The sequence below is a fragment of the Ixodes scapularis genome, unplaced genomic scaffold (assembly GCF_016920785.2).
Source record: "Ixodes scapularis isolate PalLabHiFi unplaced genomic scaffold, ASM1692078v2 PGA_scaffold3__209_contigs__length_174095766, whole genome shotgun sequence".
Lineage (NCBI taxonomy): Eukaryota > Metazoa > Arthropoda > Arachnida > Ixodida > Ixodidae > Ixodes > Ixodes scapularis.
In genome coordinates, this window is record NW_024609868.1 from 45,513,732 (window position 1) to 45,533,409 (window position 19,678).

A 19,678-nucleotide genomic window follows, 5' to 3' on the forward strand; every position below is an offset into this window, starting at 1 on the left:
CAACGAAGAAGTTGCTATTGCGCCTGCGCGCCGATAGCCTTGACTGTGGAGTTCCCGCTACGGGTTGCGGAGGGCCTTGCGGGACGGCGAAAACGATCTACGAAAACTCCCTAATGGCTCCTCGTCACGCAGCCGCAGGCCTGTTCATGGCCGTGGGGTAAGCCCCGGGCTTTCTTGTTACCGCCTGGAGGTAGGCGTAGGCTAAGCTCCCCGCCGTATCGTTCGGCTTTGTACTCGCCAAAGTGCAGCAACTACGGGTGCGCCTGCATGTCAGCTGCACCCCTCCGCACGAGTGCAGCTGGCTTTGTTGACAGCGGTGCTGCCGGTCTCCGGTCGTCGGCCAGAATGGACTCGTTGCTGCTAATGGCTCGTGCAAACAATGCCGCCAGCCCTGGGAAGCGCCCGTCCGACCCTTCACCCGCAGATTCGGTGTCGATGATACCCCCGGTGACTAAACTGGGCGGCCCTGCCTCTGGACAAGAATCTACCTCATCAGCAACCGGTCTTTACGAGCTGGCTTCCAAGCCTGGTCACCCTCTAGGGCCCTGCGTCTCCACCCGATCACATAATTTACTATGGCGGTATCTTAAGCTTTCATCCGTATACCGCCTAGCGTTGTCTACTGTTACAAATGCTTCCGTCCGAACCATTTGCGTTCTTCATGCCCTTATCCATCGGAATCAACCTTGGAGTCGCCAGAGGCCCCAATGTACAGGTGCGGCCTGTCCGAAACGAATGATCAGGACATCACTGCCAAGACTTGCCCAACGAAACAATGTGCTACAGTGGAACACCGCCGCCGTCGGTGCCTTAGTCGGTGCCAAAAGACCAAAGCGAACAACCAAAGCAACCGACGAACGACTGGTTACAGGCCGTGCCACCAGCTGCAGGCGCCCCACTTCCAAGCGCTACTTTCCTTGAAGAAGAAAAAGACAACAATCACAATCCTAGCTTTGACATACCACTTTCGGGCAGCCCATTATACAGTGCGTTGGCCCGACAGAACCATAGACGCCAGTAGAAAGTCCCTGACGCTCCTTCATCAGGCCAGGTGGTTGATCCGGAGCTTAGCCCAGTCGAGCTTGAGCAACGTCTACCCCAGCTTTAACAGGAGCTCCGTTGTGTAACGGAGCACTAGGCCCTTTTTCGCGCGAGCCTCCGGACCCATGAGGATATATAGGAACCCAAAGTCCTCCCCATCCTGCTCTGTCTCTGCCCGCCCCTTCTGCTCCGATGCCTCCGACGGAACTTTTACGATCTATAGCTGAACAACGGAAGATTCTGTCGACGGTACTGCAAGCTAATCTTCTCCCCGAAATTCTGCAATGGGACTCTCGAGGCTAGAAAGAGGCGCGGGTGGGAAACTTAATCAACGGATTCGCCTTGAAAACCTTTCCCCTTGGGCACTGCTTCTTTAACTCGCCCTCACGCCTCTCCGGTTTTACGGCATGCAGCACCCCACCCATTCCGGATCATTGCTGTACCACGTCCTCAACAACCCTGGTTCGGCAGCAGTGTGTTTGGACACTATACACCAACTCATGTTTACAAACAAACAAGAGCGCCCGGAGCGCCCCTAGCGGACGCCACCGGCGCCGCGCATGCGCGATGGGGGTGTGGGCAAAAAGCTAGCCGTCGCCCATAAACAAACTATTGAAATGCGATGTTGTCGGCATCGGTGTGAGTCTCCCTGTCCTTTTTTGCGTTCGAATTGTTGGTTCTACGTCTTCCTGGCGATGTCTGACTATGTCGAGCGGGTCAGCGAAATTACCGAGGCTCGTTACACCGCAAAACTTCGCGTGAATAATGTGACATGTGGCGATTCATTCCGCGTGGACGCCGCAGATTGTACTCTAAAACCTGATTCGCATGATGAGATTTCGCTCGGAATTTTCAGTCGCGACGCCTCTCGGGCTGCGAAAGCGTGAACCGTAGCTGATATGGACGACGAAGATACTGAAAATCGCAAGCAGAATCGGACCAGTTGAATTAGGCATAACAAGTCGGTATTGGCCACTGGTAACAATGACCAACATCTCCTTGTATTTTCTGTTTACATCGAGCCTGCTCACCAACCTTCAAATTTAAGTCTTTTGAGGCCTGGACTCACTTCTTATCGCAAGTACCGGGCCAACATTTGGTCTACGGACCGGCGTCGTCTAAAAGAGCAGACGACAAGCTGAAACGTTTGAAAGAGCAGACGACAATTCGAACAATCAGGCGGCCGTTTGAACTTAAAGACGCACTGAACGTAGTCCACAGGTGGTCCGCACGACTTGACAGTTTTCTGGCGTTCATGTTGGAACGAAGGAATAAATCTGATGACCACAAGTATCCGTGAATTCAACCCAAAATGCTTCCCGCCCAAGCAATCGTTGTCCGACGGCGTCTGCTTTTCCCTTTTCACGGCACATATCCTCGGACGAACCGAGCACGTGAAAACTGACCTTCAAACCTTTCTCGACACTTTTGGTACATCCCCAGTCGCGGCGTTTTGACGAGAAGGCAGGTTTTTGTCTGGTTCCTTTCAAAACAACGCAGGAATACACGTCTGGCATGGGGACTTCTGCCCACAGCCCCAGAGCGGAAGTGCGACCGACGCGCCACCACCGCGCCGTGACATCACAGAGATGAGTTCGTGTATACTCCGTTTCAAACATAGCGTGCAACGCTGGGAAAGGTACTGAAGTGGTGCGCATGAAAAAACACAAAAAAATGTGTCACTCCGCGCGTTTAGATACTGGTGCTATTCCTGACGACTGGAGGGAAGGTAAGGTCGTTCCGGTCCACAAAGGCGGCGATGCGCACTCCCCTCTAAATTATCGAACCATATCATTAACTTCTGTTTGTTGTAAACTCATGGAACACGTCATTCATTCCCAAGTTATACATTTTCTAGAACAAAACAATTTCTTTTTTCCTAATCAACATGGCTTTAGAAAACATCGTTCTTGTGAAACACAGCTTGCCGCTTTCAGCCATGACATTCATATTTCCCTAGAAACCTCTCCTCAGGTTGATGCTATTTTTCTCGATTTTTCCAAAGCTTTTGATCGTGTTTCCCATAAACTCCTACTAACAAAACTGTCCGCACTTTCCCTTGATTCTTCCGTTCTAGCATGGATTGAAAATTTTCTCTCTTACCGAACCCAGCATGTGCACATCAACAACTGCCGTTCCCGAAGCGCTCCTGTAACCTCTGGCATACCGCAAGGATCTGTTCTTGGACCCCTGCTTTTTCTTGTATATATTAATGATCTCCCCCTTTCGTTGTCCTCTACGGTCCGCCTGTTTGCCGATGACTGCGTAATCTACAGGCCCATAGCTAACACAAATGATTCACTTAATCTGCAGACTGATCTTGACCGAATTAATGAATGGTGTTCAAAGTGGCGAATGCTCTTAAATGCTTCCAAATCTAAATCCCTCTCTTTTTTTCGAACCCGTCAACACCTTCAAGCTTTTTACTCTATTGGTAACCTCAATGTTGATGCCGTCTCAACTTACAAATATCTTGGCGTTCACTTCACTCACGACCTCTCCTGGAAGACTCATATTAACAACATCATTCCCGATTCAAACCGCACTCTTGGTTTTTTACGTCGCAATCTTCGTCTCGCGTCCTCATCTGTCAAACGCCTCGCATACGTCACATTAGTACGCCCAAAGTTAGAATATGCATCATCAGACTGGGACCCTCATCTTAAATTCCTTACATCGGACATAGAATCACTTCAGAACCGTGCAGCTCGCTTTATAACGTCTCAGTACTCCAGGTTTGTCAGCGTAACTGAACTTAAACAAAACTTATCTTTGACTCCTTTATGTTCACGGAGGCGTATTGCTAAACTATGTCTTTTTCACAGGTTTTACTAGGATGACCAGCTACATAGCTCATTCATCTTGCCACCTCATCGCATATCTCCTCGTGTTGATCACCCTGCAAAAGTTGGCCTTCTCTTTACCCGAAACACAGCATTCTTTAAATCTTTTTTCCCGGCGACATCTGTGGACTGGAACGGCCTGCCTGAAATCATCGTCTCCACCCAAGACATCGGCTCATTCCGCGAATTGTTATCATCACATCTCCTATAACTCCACTCCCTTATGTAATACCCTAACTCCAGGGTTCTTAAGGTATTTAAATAAATAAATAAATAAATTTCGTGGACGAGCGGTACAAGGCGCTGCTCTGGCGATACCGACGCCTCGGTGGCGGTGGTTCAAATCCACTTCAAGCGCAAAGGTTTTTTTTTTTTTTTTTTTTTTTTTTTTTTTTTTTTTTTTTTCCCCCGACGTATTTTTTGTACAAAATTGTGCGCATTGCGATAGCGTATATTTCAATTCCTATTTTCTTGTTGCTTTTTATTTATAAGGGGGTAGACTAGGGGCTGGTGTTCCATTTGAACCCCGCGCCGGCCTCGTCAAAACGGAAGAACGGTCGAGGCAGCTGGAAAATCAGAGAGTACCTTGAGAGTGCGGTGGACGGTCCTTTATACCACGAATACTGGGATTAGGGGACCGCACTGCCATTGGTCAGACGGCTTGGCATTCCCTCGCGTGATGTGACTTCATGGAAGTTTCCTTCAGAGTCCAAATACTCGCCGGTGTATGGAAGTCATCCAGACGGCAGTATCTCGCTGCTCTGGTGCCGGCGCCCCCATGAACCGGGAGTGATTCACAATAGACGCGTACACAACACACGGCACTCGAGATCAGGATCGAGTGTTGTTTCCTTTTCCGAGGAAAGCAGGGGCCTCGGAATACAGGCACGGGCATGTGCGTCGTCCACTTAGCCGACCAAGGTTAAGGTGCCTCAGGCAGACGGAGCCGACCGAGGTTACGGTCCCGCAGGCAAACGAACCCAGACGCTTCGGAATCCAACCACAGGCATCGTCCGCTTAGCCGATCAAGACGAAGCCGTAGGCACGATCCATCACCGACACGGTTCCTTCTTGAGGCTTGTTTCACTTTGAAGCCACAAGGCCGATTTTAACACCAGAAATAACAGAAGGCAGTTCACAACACGGTCCGCGTGCTCGAAACTTTCATGCTGCGAGGTCCTCGCTTCGGGGACGCCACCTTGCCAGACACTCCGGTTTCGTTACTGACCGTCTCCAGGACATCACGGACCGACGTCTCCGGGAAACGCGTTCTCGAACTCGCGTACACGTTGGCGATCACCTGCTTGCACTTTTTCGAGATCCTCACACAACGAATCTCCGAAAATATCCGAGCAGGAGAGGAAAGCTTCCCTGCGTAAGACGCCATCTTCTCAAAACCGGCGAGGCAGGGCGGCAGGGGAAGCCGCTCAACCCGAAAACCCGAAGCGACTGCCGCACGGACGAAAACGGAAAACAATTTAAACTTTGGAGTAGTTTACATTATTAGAGCGCAGATCTTAGGGGCCCGTTCCCGGCTTGAGCGGCGTCGCCGTCACCGCCGCCGTCGCCGTTGCCGCCGCGGTCGCCGTCGCCGTCGGCGTCGGCGTAACGAAGGTCACCCCAAGGTCATCCCAAGGTCACGTGACCTCCAAGATCTATCAATCCCCAAGATCACCGTCGATTTTTATTAGGATATTTTCTATTACCGTTGGAGTGCCATGTAGCGCACTATATTGTCACGGGTGGTGACTAATAAACAAGAAATAAACAGGAATAAATAAACGTTTAATGTGGCTAACTTATGCCAAAAATAAAGAAGGAGACAGAAGAAAGCAGAGCGTCGCGGGCGTCGAAGTCGGCGTGTCAGCAGAATCGAGCGCTAGGGCGAGACTGACTCGATAAGGTCGCGGGCGGCCTCTTATCTAGAGTGCGCCGCTATCTCGAAGATTCGGCGAAAGCGGTTCGAGCGTCGCGTGATCGGGGCGAGAATGAACACGTACTTTCTAGAAAACAAAAGCAGGGATAAATGACGTGCGGTACATGAATAAACGGGAACTTTCTGGAGGACCGTGACCGAGCGTTTCTTTCTCAGCCTTGCGCGCGGCATTACTCCCCCCTTTAAAAGTGCATCGCCCCGATGCAGTGTAAAACAAATCAAAATAATAAAGAACGATAAACTAAAGAGTCTTTTGGAGCACAAAAGGTCCACAGTCCTATCGAGCGCAGTACGGCTTCAGGCGCACGACGTGGACGACCTCAGGTCGTGGTGGGCGGCGTGACGATGTTCGTGTTCCGTCGGGCATCACCTCGTAGTTCAGCTCGCCGAGGCGACGAAGTACCTTGTATGGTCCAAAGTACCGTTTCAGCAGTTTCTCACTGAGGCCGCTGCGACGGATGGGCGTCCAAACCCACACCCTGTCTCCGGGCTGGAAGTGAACGTCCCTGCGACGAAGGTTGTAGCGGCCCGCGTCGGCGCGTTGCTGGTCTTGAATCCTGAGTCGGGCGAGCTGGCGGACTTCTTCGGCCCGTTGAGCAACCACCTGGGCGTCGTCGCTCTCAATGTCAGCTGGCTCATGGGGCAGCATCGCGTCCAGCATGGTCGTTACTTTGCGCCCATGCACCAGCTGAAAGGGTGTCACTCCGGTGGTCTCTTGTACGGCCGTGTTGTAGGCAAATGTGACGTACGGCAACACCTCGTCCCATGTCTTGTGCTCCGCGTCGACGTACATGGAGATCATGTCGGCGATGGTTTTGTTGAGTCTCTCCGTCAGCCCGTTGGTCTGCGGGTGGTACGCCGTGGTGCGACGATGGCTGGTGTGGCTGAGACGAAGGACTTCTTGCGTCAGCTGGGCCATGAATGATGATCCACGGTCTGAGATCAGGACTTCGGGAGCTCCGTGCCGGAGGACAATGGACTCGATGAAAAACTTGGCGACTTCAACAGCCGTTCCTGATGGAAGGGCTTTTGTCTCGGCGTACCGCGTGAGATAATCGGTTGCGACGATTATCCATCGGTTTCCTTGCGTCGACGGTGGGAAAGGTCCGAGTAAATCCATACCGATTTGCTGGAATGGGGCAGATGGCGGCGCAATAGGCTGAAGAAGTCCTGCCGGTCTCGTCGGTGGCTTCTTCCTTCGTTGACACTCGTGGCAAGATCGGGTGTAGTGGTGTACTGTCTTCGCAAGCTTGGGCCAGTAGTACTTTTCGCGTATCCTCGCAAGAGTCCTGCTGTAACCAAGGTGTCCCGCCGTCGGGTCATCGTGGCAGGCTTGAAAAATTTCTTCTCGAAGACTGGAAGGGATCACCAACAGCCACGCCGTGTTGCTGTCGCTGAAGTTCTCCTTGTACAGTACGCCTTGTCGGATGGAGAAGGTTGGCAGTGTTCGAACAAAACCGCGGGGAACGGCGCTTCCTTGCCCCTCTAGGTGTTCGATGAGTGCTCGCAGCTCAGGGTCGTCTCGTTGGAGTGCTGCCATGTCGCTTACATCCAGAGCGCCGAGGAAACACTCATCGTCGTCCTCTTTGGTGCAGGCAGGACCGGCCTCGACTGGGGCCCTTGACAGGCAGTCGGCGTCATTGTGCTTCCGGCCGGACTTGTACACCACGGCCATGTCGAACTCCTGCAGTCGTAGGCTCCACCGAGCGAGGCGTCCGGAGGGGTCCTTCAGATTCGCCAGCCAGCAGAGCGAGTGGTGGTCTGTGACTACGCGAAAAGAACTTCCATACAAATATGGGCGAAACTTTGTTATTGCCCATACGACAGCGAGGCACTCCTTTTCGGTCGTTGAATAGTTCCTCTCCGCTTTAGACAGCGTCCGACTTGCGTATGCGATAACTCGCTCGGCTCCGTCCTGCACTTGGACTAGTACCGCACCCAGTCCGGTGTTACTGGCGTCGGTGTGGATCTCGGTTTCAGCGAACTGGTCGAAATGGCCAAGAATCGGGGGCGTCTGGAGTCTTCGTTTGAGCTCGTCGAATGACCTCTGGTGTTCTTCTGTCCACTCGAACTTTACGGCCTCCTTCGTGAAATGTGTCAGCGGTGCGGATAGCTTGGCGAAGTCTCGAACAAAGCGCCTGTAGTAGGCACAGAGTCCGAGAAATCTTCTCACGGCCTTCTTGTCAGACGGCGGCGTAAATGCAGCTACGGCGCGGGTCTTCTCGGGGTCAGGTAGAACACCCTTGTTGTTCACGACGTGGCCAAGGAACTTTAGTTCCCCATAGGCGAACCGACACTTTGTTGGCTTGAGTGACAGGCCGGCGGTCTTGATGGCTTGAAGCACGGCTCGAAGTCGTCTGAGGTGTTCGTCGAAATCTCGTGAGAATACCACGACATCGTCCAAGTAGACGAGGCAGCTCTGCCATTTCAGACCTGCCAGCACGGTGTCCATGACGCGCTGGAAGGTGGCTGGTGCTGTACAAAGTCCGAACGGCATCACTTTGAATTCGTATAGTCCGTCGGGAGTGACGAAGGCAGTTTTCTCCCGGTCACGTTCGTCGACTTCAATCTGCCAATAACCACTCTTCAGGTCCATCGACGAAAAATATCGGGAGTGGCGCAGTCGGTCTAACGTATCATCGATGCGGGGGAGCGGATAGACGTCCTTCTTTGTCACGGCGTTCAGTCGACGATAGTCCACGCAGAACCGCAGGGTTCCGTCCTTCTTCTTTACAAGGACGACTGGGGACGCCCATGGGCTCCTTGAGGGTTGAATGATGTCGTCGTCGAGCATCTCCTGGACTTGATCTTGAATCACTTTCCTTTCCTTTAAGGAGACCCGATACGGCGACTGGTGGACAGGAAGTGCGTCGTCGTCGGTAACAATGCGATGTTTCGCCATTGGTGTTTGGCGAATCTTTGATGTCGTGGCAAAACAGTCACTGTATTCGGCAAGGAGATCAATCAGTTGCCGGCGCTTCGTAGCTGGGAGCTCGGGGTCAATGTCGAGTGGCGGCGTCGTCGTGCTTTTCTGCTGTGGCGACGAGGTTTCCTCGGAGATTGCGGTGACCACCGCTGGCGCTTGAAGCTCCTCGACGTGGCCCACGGTGGTACCCTTCGTTAGGTGCTGCGGCTCCTCTCGAAAGTTCGTCACAAGAACAGTTGTACGTCTTTCTTGGAGATCCGTTACGCCTCTTGCGACGCCAATTCGTTTTTCGAGGAGCAGTTGGACGCTGCCTTCCAGAAGAGCTTCACCGTGCATGGCGGCGTCGGCCATAACGGTGACGAAAACACTCGACCGCGGCGGTAGGTTCACATGGTCGGCGATAACTCGGATCGCGGTTGATGTTGTGTTGGTCTCTACCGGCGGTAAAACAGGTTTCCGCAGCGTCAACTGGTTTGCCCCGAGGTCGATGACGGCGCCATACTCGCAGAGAAAGTCCATTCCGAGGATAACGTCCCTCGAACAGTCTTGCAGGACGACGAACTTCACAGGGCACGTTTCACCGTGGATCTCGACGCGAGCAGTGCATCTCCCGACTGGCGTGATGAGATGTCCTCCGGCGGTTCGTATTTGGGGTCCATCCCACGGCGTCATGACTTTTCGCAGGCGGCGAGAGAGCCTCCCACTCAAGACTGAGTAGTCTGCTCCGGTGTCCACGAGTGCCGATGAGTCGAGGCCGTCAATAACAACGTTTAAGTTGTTGGACACCGAAGCAGGAGCGTCGTTGTGATGCGTATCGTCGGGAGAGTGGGAGCGCTCCGTCGTTCGTGGAGGCTCTTTACGTCGGTCGTCTTCGGCAACTCCACCTCCAGGGGTTGCCGCGCCTAGTTTCCCCGGCGAGGAGCGAGGGGCGACAGGCTTTCACGTCGGGGTCGGTGCATCGGCGAAGCTGGACGTCGCGGTGACGGCGACCGGAACTCTCGGCGGGACGCAGGCTCGGGGGACTGGGGTCGTCGCAGGTACTCATCGATCTCCCGAGGGCGTTCACCATACCGGGGGCGCGGGTCGCTTGGGTGGAATCCGCGCAGCCCGAGTCGACGGTATGGGCATCGGCGGTAGGTGTGGTCTGCCTCCCCGCAGTGGAAGCACAGAGGGCGTCGGTCGGGCGTTCGCCACACATTTCGTTATTTCATTTAAATGTTCAATCAGTGCGAAACAAGTTTGATGAACTTAGCATCTTTCTGGACAGTTTTACATTTTCTTTTGATATAATAATGCTAACTGAAACATGGTATAACCAGAGTGATGAAGTGGACCGACTAGAGAAGTATGCAGTATTCAATTTAAATCGTAGCAACAAAGTAGGAGGAGGTGTATGTATGTACGTTAAAAAAGACCTTGAATATAATATTGTCAGTGATTTCACAGCGACAACAAAGGACTATGAGATTTTAACTTTACAACATGCTAAATTTGTATTTTCTGTTGTCTATCGACCGCCATCTGGGAATGTTGCGACCTTCCTTGAATTTCTTGAAAATTTTTTAAAGGTTGTTGGTGAAAATAAATCATGTCTTTATCTTGGCGGTGATTTTAATATAGACATGCTAACCTCCTCCAAACATCAGCTTGATTTACTGTCACTGTATCAGTCATATGGATTGTCTAATGTTATTTCACTGCCTACTCGTATAGCGCCTCTACATGACACGTTGCTTGATTTATTTTTAACGAACGTTCCCACCACAGAGATACTTGCTGGCGTGATCGGGGTAACGATTAGCGATCACCTGCCGATCTTTATGTTTAGTCATGTAAATTTCAACAGCAAAAAAACTAATGTTGCTCAGTCTTTTTTTAGAAATATCAGCACAAAAAACTTGCAACATTTTGAAGAACAGATATTTTCTGCGAACTGGAGTGCGGTGTTGTCTAGCGTATCAGCTGACGAAGCATTTGATTACTTTCTCGATAAGTTTATTATGATATACGACCGTTGCTTCCCCTACCAACAGCGAAATATTTCCCGCAAATCACGTAAACCATGGGTTACGTCAGAAATAAGAAAAATGATAAATAAGAAAAATACTCTTTACCATCAATTCGTACGTAGCAGAGACGTTAGCGTGTTGGCTAAATTTAAGGAACAAAGAAATCGGTGTACCAGGGCCTTAAGGCAGTCAAAGCGTTCTTATTTTAACAATTTATTTCAAGGTGTAAACAGATCTGATGTTATATGGAAAAAATTGAACGGTATACTTAAGAATGGGCCGCACAAGGAGATAATCACGAAAATCAAAATTGAAGGCACCGATATAGAGGGGGAAGCTTTAGCTGAGAAATTTAATGAACATTTTGTTAAGCCTGCTCAAAGTGTGTGTTCTATGAGTGCCTCTAAATACATGCTTAGTGTTTCTGACAGCTTATTTCTTACCCCAACCGACGAAGAGGAAGTATTTTCAGCGTTTCAAAACTTAAAAAACAGTAAAAGCTTCGATATATACGACATTCAAATAAAACCAATTAAACATGTATTGCGGGCGATTTTACCCTATTTAACGCACATATTCAATTTAGCACTTAAGTATGGTACCTTTCCAAAAAAAATGCAGATAGCAAAGGTGACTGTAATATATAAAACCGGTGATAAGAATGACTTAGGAAATTATCGACCTATTTCGGTTTTACCCATATTTTCCAAGGGATTAGAGAAAATCATACATCAAAGGCTTAATAATTTTTGTGAGAAATTTTCAATCATTACGCCCTGTCAATATGGATTTATGAAAGGTCGCTCGACTGAGATTGCACTTTTAAAACAAAAAGAACTACTTTTAGGCAACATCGAAGCGAAGCTGATAACACTCGGCATATTCATTGATTTCACAAAAGCCTTCGACCGCATAAATCATAAAACGTTACTTAAGAAACTGTTCATTTATGGTGTTCGCGGGGTCGCTTTACAAATGATTACTAGTTACCTTCAAAACCGCCATCAGTGTGTTGAAATAAATAAGAAACGATCAAATTTCAGACCACTAACCGCCGGTGTACCACAGGGCAGTATATTGGGGCCACTCCTCTTCAACTTGTATATTAATGACCTAGTAAACATTAATGGTAATGTGAACTGCATTATTTATGCGGACGATACGAGTATATTTTTTTCCGGCGTTAACATAGATACAATTATAAGCAATGCGAACCATTATCTTTATCAATTAAATGCTTGGGCACTATCGAATTCCCTGCAAATAAATGTAAGTAAAACAAAGGCCGTGGTATTTAGATCTCGGAATACAAATTGTAGTCCTAGGTCTGTACTTTTGCTTGGTACAGGCACTATTGATATAGTTGAGAGTGTAAAAGTCCTGGGGGTAATCTTTAATCAGTACATGACTTGGAACGATATGGTGCAATACACATGTAAAAAGCTATCGAAGGCTGTGGGTATAATATACAGATATCGCCATATGATTCCTAGTTCGGCCATGATACTCGTTTACAACTCTATTTTCTACGCTCAATATAACTATTGCTTTTTGGTATGGGGAAATACGACCTTGACTAATATAAATCAAATGCATATTCTTCAGAAGAGAGTGATTCGTACGATATGTCATACTAGCTATGACAGTCATACGAAACCATTGTTTAAAAAATTTAATATTGTGCAAATTACAAGTCACTATAGTTACAAATTAGCCCTTGCCTATAAAAAGTCGTTTTGTACCAACCGTTTACTTTTATCGATCTCAAATCTTCAGTTCAGGGAAACGCTCTACAACACTCGTTCTGAAGATGCGTGGGCAGTACCGCACTCCAGGACCAATTACGGCGATCAAATGCTGAGATATGCACTACCGCGCCTTTTAAATTGTTGCAGTGAATTGGATATAAATATTTTAAGTGGAACTCGGAAGGACGTGCTTTCTGTATTTGTTAATGATTTTCTTAAACACGTTCTGGAATAGTTAAAGTATGAATCGATTGTACGATTTACCTCACTTTTTTTCTTTTTTTTTTTAGTGGTGTAGAGATTGTGAATTTGTATGAGTTTGTGTACGTGTATATATTTTTTCTCTCTCTGCTGCGGTAGGGAGGGGATTTAGCTCACTTATTTTCGTTTTATTGGTGTAGAGATTGTCAATTTGTATGAGTTTGTGTACGTGTACATATTTTTTTTTTCTGCTGCTGTAGGGAGGGGGGCAGAGGCTCGTCAAGCAACACTGAGTTGCTTTTTTCTCTGCCTCCCCTCTCCAAACGGAGAGAAAATAAAGACTTTTGACTTTTTTGACTTTTGAAAAAACATCGGTCTTCCGGGGTGCACGGGGCTCCTGGCTGGCGTACTGGGGCTGGTCGTCGTGGCGTCGGTCGTGCTGCGGCGCAGGAGACTGGCGTCGGGGCGGCGCGACATAGGCGCGAGGAGGAGGCGGCGCCCGTCGGGCCACTGCGGCGTAAGTTAGCGCGGGTTCTTCGGAGACTGCTGCGCTGATGGGAGCCTCTGGTTGAATGGCTCTCTGCACCTCTTCCTGCACGACCTCAGCGATGGAGAGCGAAGCTGGTCGGTCCGCGGCGGGTAGTAGCTTTCGCAGCTCCTCCCGGACGACGTCGCGAATGATCTCGCGAATGCTTGGGATGCTGGACCCAAGGTCGCAAGCGGACGGCGGAACCGCGCTGACGCCGGGTAGCCTCTGGTAGTGGCTGGCTCGGGCTTGCAGGGCACGCTCGATGTTCGTTGCCTCGGCGACAAAGTCTTCAACAGTTGTCGGAGGGCTGCGGACAAGGCTACCAAAGATGTTTTCTCTCACGCCCCGCATGAGGATTCGTAGCTGCTTCTCCTCTGTAGCCCGAGGGTCGGCGCGGGCGCTCAGGCGCAGGACGTCCTCTACGAAGCCGGTGACACTCTCGTTGGGGCCCTGGGTTCTGGTTCGCAGTAGGTCCTCGGCTCTCTCTCGGCGGTGGTGGTTGATGAAGGTAGCCTTGAGATCGTTCTTGAAAATGTCCCACGACGTCAGGGAGGACTCATGATTCTCGTACCAGTGCTTGGCAGTCCCCTCAAGCGAAAAATAGACATTGTGTAGGCGCTGCTCGTCTGTCCAGCAATTGTGGCGGGCAACGCCTTCATACTGGTCAATCCAGTCTTCGACGTCTTCGTACTGCTCGCCGTGGAATGGAGCCGGCGTCCGAGGAGCGACGGGTAGGTAGACGACGGCAGGAGCGGCGGGGGTCTGCGACTGGTTAGCCATCGTCGGCTGCCTGGTCCTGGGTGGTAAAGGTCCGTATTCCGGGTGTAGCCCTTGGGTTCGGCGACTTGATCGAGTCTCGATCTGGTCTTCGTTGGGTCCTCGGGAGATTGGGTTCGGACTTGCAGTGCGGGAACTTGGGGGGGCTGCGCTGCACGAACATGCGGTACCCAGCACCTCCACCAAAATGTCACGGGTGGTGACTAATAAACAAGAAATAAACAGGAATAAATAAACGTTTAATGTGGCGAACTTGTGCCAAAAATAAAGAAGGAGACAGAAGAAAGCAGAGCGTCGCGGGCGTCAAAGTCGGCGTGTCAGCAGAATCGAGCGCTAGGGCGAGACTGACTCGACAAGGTCGCGGGTGGCCTCTTATCTAGAGTGCGCCGCTATCTCGAAGATTCGGCGAAAGCGGTTCGAGCGTCGCGTGATCGGGGCGAGAATGAACACGTACTTTCTAGAAAACAAAAGCAGGGATAAATGACGTGCGGTACATGAATAAACGGGAACTTTCTGGAGGACCGTGACCGAGCGTTTCTTTCTCAGCCTTGCGCGCGGCAATATTGCCACGCGCGTCGGCGAGCGACCACGTGCGTGGCCGAGTGATTACCGCGATTGATGGAATGCTGCGCTGCGTAGTTACGCGGAAAAAACTAGAGAGATGAAGTTAAAGCAGAAGGACATACAAAACATGGGCATGAATTGGCGCAGACTAACAACAACAGAAGGAAGCGTGAAATAATCGAGGCTTTTCACATGGCCTCGGGTAGACACGGAGCGTGCGTCAGTGAGCCATCACTAGCTTTCCGACAAGAAGAAATAGATCTACTGAATAAGATACCAAACATGTCGGAGCAAACATTAGGCCCCAGGTAAAAGCTACGAAAACACACCATCCAGTTCGTATATCAAAGCTCAGAAGCCAACAAATTCATGACATCAACCATTCGTTTTCTGAGCCGCAATTTCGGAAATACGGGTCGGGGGGAGGAAAAAGAGAAAGAAATTAAACAGTTGTTAGTCTGCGCCAATTCATTCCCATGTTTTGTCTGTCCTTCTGGTTTAACTTCATCTCTCCAGTTTTTTCCGCGTAACTACGCAGCGCAGCATTCCGTCAATGTCAAACCAACTAGCCCAACTCCAGGCATTATTGGTTACCGTGCTTGACTGTCGCGCGCAAAGTCTAGGTTCGATTCCAGTCAGTGGAGTGCACCGTTACTAGATCAACTCAGTTATGGAACTTCCCATAGACGCTGTACATTGGAGGGGGTTGCTGCAGTTGCGGTGAGCGGACGTGTTTCCTGGTTCTCCTCGAGCATCCGAAGCTAAGTGCCAGTTTTTCTTCTTTTCTCTCTCTTTTTTTGAGAGTTGATTGGAAGTGACTATGCGGTAGCAGTATTAGGTTTGAACAGCAGCAGTTAACGTTAGTTTCGCAAAGTAGGCTCTGTTTGAATTTTTGGCGGGAAGGGACGGTTTGTTCCCGGTCTAGACATGGGTCTAGATTTGGGTCGGCATGACAAGGGTGGGGACGAGTTGGTGCAGTGCGAGGGGTGTGGGAGGTGGTGTTACCTGGAGGAGACTGGTTTCGGGAGCCTGGAGGAGGCGGCGGGGGTGAGTTTCGAGTGTCGGCTTTGTGTGAAGCTTCAGCAGGTAACTGGGGAATGGGAGGGTAGAGTTCGGGAGATTGAGGCCCAGCTTAAGGCAGAAGGAGAGAAGCGGGTGGTTCTCGAGGCCCAGGTAGAGGAGCTGACTAGGCAGCTTAATCATGAGAGGGAGCAGCGGGTCAGCCTCGAGAAGCAGGCGGAAGAGCTGGGGGAAGTATGGAAGGCGGGTTTAGAGGAGCGTAAGAGGGAGTGTGACAGTAGGGTAGAGCGCCTGGAAGGGGTAATTCGAGCGAGTGAGAGTAGCGAGGGAAGAAAGGAGGAAGTGTCAGTTTTAGCGGGACGAACCACCAGTCTGCAGGCTGGGGTTCCTGGTGGTCGGGAGTCCGGCCTGTTGGCAGGCGGGCTCGACGACGCTGGAGAGCTGATTGAACCTCAGCTCAATGGCGCCTTCGAGCAGCAGGCGTCGGGCAGTCAGGTGACAGGAGATAAGTCGCAGGACAAAGGCGCGCAGGCACCAGGGGGATCTAGGGTACTGGTAGTGGGGAGCTCTAACGTAGCACGGGTTAGGAGGGGTGTACATAACAGGGTGAAGGGAGACCAGAGGGTAACCGTAGAGGTCCAGCCAGGGAAGTGTATGGTGGATGCTATGACCGCAACACGTGAGGGGGTGTGGGATAACCTGGAGGGAAGGAACCTAGTAATAGTTCATGCGGGGCCTAATGATGTGCTGAAGGGTAGGAGCCAGAACCTCGGAAAGCAGCTAAACGTGGGAATACGTAAGCTGAGGGACGTGTCTGAGAATGTGCATGTGGTTGTGTGCACCATTCCAGAAGTTCGGGGGCAGTCCGGGTTAACGGAGAGGAGGGTTGTCGAAGCCAACGGAGTAATTAAGGGTATGAGTCGACAGCTTCGGTACGACGTAATGGAAGTAAACAGAGAAGTGTACGAGGCTGGCTCCCGCCCTTTTGCAGATGGCATTCACTACAGTGAGGTCACGGGTTACAGGGTGGGGGATAGGATGGGCCGCACGGTGACTGCTTTTTTGGGGGGACCGAGGGCCCTGGGGGCACTGAAGTAATTGAAAACCCAACGAAGTCAGGAGAGGCACCCAGGGTTAAAAAGAGGAGAAAACGTAAGAACAGGTATAAAAAAACAGCACAATCAGACATTGGATGTATTAACATGCAGGGTGGTAGAAATAGGTTAAAATGGGAAGAGGTAGAGGAGCAACTAAGAAAGGAGGATTTAATGGTGTATGGGTTTGTGGAAACACATCTCAGAGACATGGAGCAGCCACCTTGCAACCCTGACTATGTGTGGGAAGAATGCAACAGAATGGAGGGAACGAGGAAGGGAGGTGGAATTGGAGCATTTATTAAGAAGAATATGAACTTTCAAAGGATCAGAAAGGAGTGCGCCGAACATTTGTGGCTGAAAGGAAAAGTCGCTGGGGAATCAACAGTCCTTGGAGCGGTTTACTTATGGACAGGGACAGGTGCTAAAGAGGAAAACAGAAAAATGATTGATTGCATATTAAGAGACATTAGTGAACTAGGGGAAGGCTCCGAAATAATTATTATGGGAGACATGAATGCCCATATTGAGGGTCTGGATGGGTATACGGACTCAACTGGAAGCATATTACTAGAACTGGTGGAAAAACATGACTTAGTTTTATGTAATACCAGTCAGAAGTGTGACGGGCACATAACTTGGGAAACTGGCAATCTGCATTCAACTATAGATTACGTACTCATGTCACACAAAATATATGGTAAGTTACAAGTAATGAAAACAGATGAAGAAGGTTCCAAAAGTCTTGGTAGTGATCACAAACGTATTAAGCTGAATTTTGCCAGAGAAGTAAATGCTGAAACTAGACAACATAATTCAAAGCAAACTTCCTGCAGCGACAAAGAGTTGGAAATAGTTGTTGAAAGAATAGAGGCAGCAGTTTCAGGGCAACGGTATACAGATTGGACCTATGAGAGCCTAACTAGGCTTTTTGCTCTAGAACTAGACAAAGTTAAGAGTAAACGAAAGGGGAAGCAAGGACATAGACCAAAAAGTTGGTGGGACAAAGAAGTGAAGCAAGCGATACAAAAACGTCAGGAAGCCTCTAGAGAGCACAGGTATTCCAAGCGTAGTGGGGAGTCCGAAACGGAAGTAAAAAGAAAATGGGACAATTTTATAACATGTCGCCGAGAGGCATCCAGTTTGATCAATGCGAAAATTCAGAGAAAGGGTGAGGAATGGATGAGTAATGTAAGTAAGAAGGATAGAAACGCTGCCAAGAAGTTTTGGGAGCACTTGAACTCACTCGGTGAAACAACGCAAGCTAGACAGAGGTTCATACTTTCGCATCAGGGAGATCAATTAGAGGGAGATGATGCGATACAATATATAGGAGCAGTGATGGAGGAGAAATTTCGGGAACGGGTACATGTGGAAGATAGGAGAACCGAAAGAAGTAGCAGTCCAGTTTGTGACATCGCGGATTTTGGACAAAGAGAATGGGAAAAGGCGGAACGAAGAGTCCCTAGTGGCACATCCACAGGCACAGATGGTATCCCTATCAAGCTGGTGAAGAATTTGGGTCCTAAATCTAAGGCAAAACTAAGGGAGGTAGTGAGTACCATGATAACAAAAGGAAATATTCCAGATGAATGGAGGCTTAGTAGGATGAGTATGATATATAAGGGAAAGGGAGATAAGTCTGATATTAGGAATTATCGTCCTATAACCGTGACACCGGTTATTTACAGGTTGGTAATGCAGATTATAAAGAACAGACTGGAGGAATGGGTAGATTGCGAGGGCATACTGGGCGAGTTACAGAACGGGTTTCGAAAACAAAGAAGGTTGGAGGACAATTTATTTTCTCTAACACAGTGTTTAGAAATAGCGCAAAAAGAAAACAGACAGCTCTGGCTGGCATTTCTGGATATCAAGGGTGCCTATGACAATGTGAACCAAAGGGACCTGTGGGACATAATGGAGAACTTAAACCTAGATGAAGGGCTAACAGCACTATTAAGGAACATTTACAAAGATAACAAGGTGATTATAACATGGGAAGGAAAGGCGACAGGGAAAATAGAGATAAGACGAGGCCTTAGGCAGGGGTGCCCATTATCGCCTTTGCTGTTTATGTTGTATCTGAGAGGATTGGAGGATAGACTAGAGAAGAGTGGGCTTAGATTCAACCTTTCTTACAGTAAGCTAGGCCAAAAAATTCAGCAATCCTTACCGGGATTGATGTATGCGGATGATATTGTACTAATGGCTAACAACAGGACAGAGTTGCAGGAATTAATGAGCATCTGTGGTAGGGAAGGAGAGGAATTAGGTTTAGAATTCAGTAGCGAAAAATCGGCAGTCATGATTTTTAACGAGGATGAAGTTGAGAGGCTGAAGATACAGAATATTACAGTTGAGAGAGCTAGTAAATACAAGTATCTAGGAGTATGGATATGTGATGGTGCAGAATATCTCAGAGACCATGAAAAGTATATAATAGGTAAGGGCAACAGAAATGCAGCTGTAATGAAAAATAGAGCACTTTGGAATTACAACAGGTACGAGGTGGTGAGAGAGATTTGGAAAGGGGTCATGGTGCCTGGCTTGACTTTTGGAAACGCAGTGCTATGCATGAAATCCGAAGTGCATGCGAGACTAGAAATAAAACAGCGCGGAGTAGGTAGACTGGCTTTGGGGGCACATTGCAAAACGCCAAACCAGGGAGTACAAGGAGACATGGGATGGGCATCATTTGAGAGCAGGGAAGCGGTGAGCAAGGTTGAGGATAGGTTGAGGATAGGTTGAGGATAGGTTGAGGCAAATGGACGGGGAGCAATGGGCACGAAAGGTTTTCAGCTATTTATACATGAGGAGTGTAGACACAAAGTGGAGACAGCGCACTAGGAAATTAAGAGGAAAGTTTTTGGGCTATAGCGAAGATACGGAAGAGCAAGTCTCAGTTAAGAAGAAAGTTAAGGCCACAGAAAGAGATCGGTGGCTAGAGGGAATGCAGACAAAGACGGCTCTGGAAAGCTATAGATTAA